The 5,232-nt window shown below is 37.7% G+C and overlaps 1 long non-coding RNA gene across 1 annotated transcript; it reads left to right on the top strand.

Annotated features, from left to right (window-relative positions):
* The first annotated feature begins 496 nt into the window (after positions 1-496).
* LOC148781731 (uncharacterized) lies at positions 497-3,533 on the top strand. Its single transcript, XR_016058493.1, has 2 exons — positions 497-852; positions 1,009-3,533. It is a non-coding gene; the product is annotated as an uncharacterized LOC148781731 (long non-coding RNA).
* Positions 3,534-5,232: the final 1,699 nt, after the last annotated feature.

Here is a 5,232-nt window from a genome sequence, read left to right as displayed (position 1 = left end):
AACAAGCTGATCATTGGATTCCCACTCCTCAAAACCAGGATTATCTTCTTTTTTAGGCTCTTTTTTTCCAGTAATATATCCTAGTTTTGATCTTTCATTTAAAGCCATTGAAGCGATCCTTGACCACATACAACAATTCAGGCCATTCAAAAGAATAATGGTAAGTTTTATACTAGTGTTTCCTTCAGATTTATGCACAATAGTTTGAGAAAATTAAGAGTTTTTACTTTCATCAACCATGATAAAAAAAGAATGGAAGGCAATATATAAACCAAAGGAGTCTAGAAAAAGAGAAGGGTGTGCTTTTTTCCTTGAAAAAAAAATTTGGCAAACCTTTTTCTAGTTTTTACTTGCAAAGGGGTAGCACCCACTTTCCTCTTAAAAACAAACAGTGTCTCTTTTTTTGTTTTAAACAGTCAATTAACAAGCAAAATAAAAGCAAGACCAAGTCCCCACTTTCCTTTACTTAACGGATGTGCCTTTCTCTTTCTAAAAATGGGCGGCAACAATGATCAACCAACAGATCGTGGGCTCCCTCTAATGGCAACAAGACGCCTAGAGAGAGAAAGCAGATCTGAACAATACAGATCTGAGATCTGAGATCTGAGATCAGCCCACCAAAAAAACATCTGACAGAAAGGATGCAACAAGTAGAGAACAGAGAAAGACTCACAGACAGAGGCTCGAGTTGACAACATAAGTCTTTGTTCGCGTGCGCTAGAAACCATGCTCGGAAAAGATGCTAGCATCAGGAGATTCTCCGGCTCTGAAACCATAAAAAGTATTAGAAGAGAAAAACTCACCACAATAAAGAAGAATTTACGTGGGTCAGTTAGGAAGCCTGCGTCCACGGTAAGCAAACCACTATCTATTCTTCTTAGGATTACAAGAGGGTTTCCCTCAAATATGTAGACTTTTACATTTGATAAAGATAGAAGGTAAATTGTAATCCTTTATTCACCAGCTGCTAATATAGCAAGTGGGCTGTCTTCATTCATGGTGATGCAGATGGTAAAGCAGCCTTATTTTCTTGCTAGTCAAGTTGACTCCTAAATTCTCTCAACAGTGGCAGATTGCTTATCTAAGAAGGATGTTGCACTCCATATGCTACTGTATGGAGGCCTCAATGCCTAGATTTTCATTTCTTTTATATGATGTAGCAACTGTTCCCTATGAAAACAGTTAGGGGACCCAATACCTACTTATTTACAATAGGAAAAAAAATATTCCCAACGATCAAATTTTGCATCTAACAATCGATAATAGTAATATAAAAAGCAGCACGTAGTTGCTCATTAATCATTTCTCTCTAGTTCCTTCTTAAGAGGTGGTACATAAACCACCATAGGAAATAAGCGGCGGGCATATTGCTATTGTTAGCAATATGGTATGGCAGTACAAAATAATATACAAGGGGTAGAAGAACGAAGGTATTTTAGGCTGTTGGGTTGAGCACGTAAGAGTTAAGGGTTTGGGTAGTGAGGGTGAGGGTATAAGTGTTTAGAGAGAGTGTATTTTCGGGTGGTTGAGTGTTAGAATATGTTGTAATATTTTTCTAATGATAAAAGTTAGTGTTTCTCTCTCTTAGTTGTTGTGCCGGATTTTACAATTGGTATTAGAGCTTCTTTAAAACTCAAAAATTGGTATCAAAGCGGATTCGGTTAGGGGCCATTGTAAGTGAGCAATTAGATGTTGTGACGACGATCAGTCAGGTACTGAGGTTCTAGGTATTCAGATCAAAGTGCGATCACACCAATCACGGTGTACGTGAGCAGCGAGATACTGTGAAGCTGATCAGTCAGGGCTGAGCTTCTAGGTGTTGGGATCGATGTGCAATCACAACAATAAGGATGGCGGACCTATCGAATGCATATGGAGGGGTCGAGAAGTTGAATCACTACAATTATGATAACTGGCGATCATACGTGGAATCACACATACAAGGACAGGACCTCTGGGAGGTCGTCCGCAGGATCCAAACCATACCATCCGCGAGAGCGAATACCGAGGCACTGCGATGATGGCGCATCAAGGCAAGGAAGTCCATGTTTGAGCTAAAGATAACAATTCAAAAAGAATCGTTGGGCCACATTCGAGAAGCAACCACACCAAAGGAAGCCTGGGATGCATTGGAAACACTATTTGCCAAGGCAAATGATGCTTGATTGCAATTGGATCGGTGTCACAAGGAACTATGATGATCATTCAGTACTTCACAAAGGTGAAATCTCTCTGCCATGAGATTTCAAAGCTCGATTTGGAACCCCGGATTAGTGAAATCAGAATGAGACGTATCATCGTCAGAGGTTTGAGGCCCGAATACAATGGGTGACGGCCATTAGAGGATGGCAGATACAATCAGTTCTTCTGGAATTGGAAAGTCTGATGGCGAACCAAGAAACATTGGCCAAACAGATGGCCAGCATATATGTGAAAGGCGAAGAGGAGGCCCTCTTTGCACGAAAGAAGACATGAGAGACTGCCCTGACCAACCAAAGAAGAGAGGGCTTCCAATCAGGGGGAGCTAGACAAGGCAACACCGACGCAAACCGACGATCATGGAGATCCCAAGGAGATGTCGAGTGCTACAACTATGGCAAAAAGGGCCACATTGCCTGCGACTGTTGATCCAAGAAAAGGAGGCTAGCTGAAGGAAATGCGATGGCTGCGACAAGTCAGCAGTTCGAGATCAAGGAAGAATGGGATGTTGAGGCACCTTTTGCAGTAGTTGAAGAGACCAAATTAAAGAATTCAGAATTGGCTTATTATCAATTGGATGACGATGCACAACTAAAGTTTCAGGATGATGACAGTGACTGGGTTGCACAAGACGAGTTTGCACAGGTCATGCACACAACCTCAATCGAAGTTCACCATGAGGAAGAGAAATCCTTTGCTCTTACCACGTCTGAGGTAGATGAAGTCAAGCCTCGTACGGGAAAGAAGGCGAGGACAACAAAGTGCGACTGCAAAGATTTTCACAAGCTCAGAAACCAAATCTAGAGTAGCTATGAACAAAAAATTTCATTTGTTCAGTGTGATATATCCAGTATTTTTAAAGTAAAAGAACCAGACTCATTTGATGAGACAAAGGGAGTTGCTGAATGGTAGGCTACAAGGCGAGAAGAGATTGATGCTCCAAGGAAGAACAAGATAAATAAATAAAAATGAAAAAGGCTAAAATGAAGATCAGAGCAACTCAGTACTGAAGGGGAGAATTGTAAAAAGCAACATGTAGTTGCTCATTAATCATCTATCTCTCTAGTTCCTTCTTAAGAGGCAGTGCATAAACCGCCATAGGAAAAGCGCGGTGGGTATATTGCTATTTTTAGAAATATGGCATGGCGGTACAAAATAATATAAAGGGGGTATAGGAACGAAGGTATTTTAGGCTGTTGAGTTAAGCATGTAAGTGTTAAGCGTTTGGATAGTGCGGGTGAGGGTGCATGTTTTTTGAGAGTGTATTTTGGGTGGTTGAGTGTTAGAAATATGTTGTAATATTTCTTTTAATGATAAAAGTCAATGTTTCTCTTGCTTAGTTGTTATGTCAGATTTTACAATTGGTATCAGTGCTTCTGCAAAACTCAACAATAATTCTGACTTTTTGTATAAATAGTAAATAGTCTCATTGTATACATTTTGTTATCTTTTACTCATTCAATCACCACAAACAATGGAATCTTTTCCTATTCTCTTTTTACATCTGTTTTAAAATATAACTTTTCTTTCCTTTCTCAATATTTTTCACTTATCTCAATCCATCCTTCACTTGAAAGGACAACGTTTATCTAATGTACTAACATATACTATAAAAGTAAGGTGCACATAAACAATCCACTAAAAAAAAGCTGTTTTGATGCTGAAAACCTTTAAATTTGATCATCTCAACATCAAGATGCATCAATTTGAACAAAGGGATTTCAAATTTTAAAAATGAAGCATTTTGGTTTAACTAAATAGTTTTAAGGTTGTTTAATTATGTTTTCCTAATGGCGGGGCATAGATAGAATTTTAGGTCGTTGCTAAGGGTGAGTGGTACTATCTAGCCTAGTCGGTTCCTTGGAGCTAGGTTCTCTCAACCGGATCGCCACTCATACAAAGTTGATCCGCCGATCTCAACTGGTTCTTGGGATTGGAGATCTTGGTCATACCGAACCTTGTTTTAAACCTTGAAAAACATCATAAAGCCATAAAAACATAAGGAAAAAGTTTACATAAGGGCGAGGCTCTAAAAAATCAATTTAGGGTGCACCTAAAAATTCACTAAAAGAAGTTGCATTAAAGCTCAAAAATCCTCAAATTGATCATCTCAACATCAAGATGTTTAGAAATGAGAAAAAAAATAGATTTTAATTACTAAAAATAATGTATCTTATAAAGCATTTTCGGACCATTAATTTTTTCAAAATTTTCAAATATTCATAGATCTGCTCGATCTACACTACTTTTGAAGTTTTAAATTTTTTAATTAAATATAAAAATAAATTTTCAACCCATCACAAAGATTTCCAGTATCAAAACAACATCTTCCGGTACTATTTGAAGACGCGCCTTACTTTGATTGTATAAAACCTCCGCCTTATTCAAACCACACCTAAAACATAAAAACCCGAGATATACAAAACAATTGCAATGCCCAAATGGTTTTACTCACTGCTGTCGCCCACTAGTCCTTTACGAAAACATATCCACGTGCCACGCGCGGAGTACTCTACTACAATCCCTTAAATGACCCAAGCAACAAGTAAATTGGCGGTCCTCTCGTCCTCTCTCCTATGCTTCAATACAATTATGGGGTTATATATAATGATATTATTTATTTTTAGTACAAGGAGGTCACAATTACTTATAATCATCCGATATGAAATCGGATAAATTAAGTGTGTCATAAAGTTCGATTTTTTTTTTTTTTTTTTTGTACTTTGAGCTTGGTTAATGAAATAATACAACCACACATTTCACATCCAATTGTCAAGATTAATTGTGACCACTTTATACCAAAAGTGAATGCTTTCATTATATATTTTCCCTACAATTATTTAGGCATATACTATATATAATTTTAGGGTGTGGTTTGTATAGAGCCGAGGCTCTAAACAATCAAATTAGAGACCACCTTCAAACAATGTCGAGAAATAAGGTTTCTATATTGGAAATTCTTGTGATAGATTTAAAATATGTTTTTATCTTTAATATAAAATTTAAAGCTTCAGAAATAGTGTAGATTGAGTA

Source organism: Amborella trichopoda, chromosome 6 (genome assembly GCF_054954075.1).
Source record: "Amborella trichopoda isolate Santa Cruz 75 chromosome 6, AtrichopodaSantaCruz75HAP2 v2.0, whole genome shotgun sequence".
Taxonomy (NCBI): domain Eukaryota; kingdom Viridiplantae; phylum Streptophyta; class Magnoliopsida; order Amborellales; family Amborellaceae; genus Amborella; species Amborella trichopoda.
This window is presented reverse-complemented; position numbering and strand designations above follow the sequence as displayed.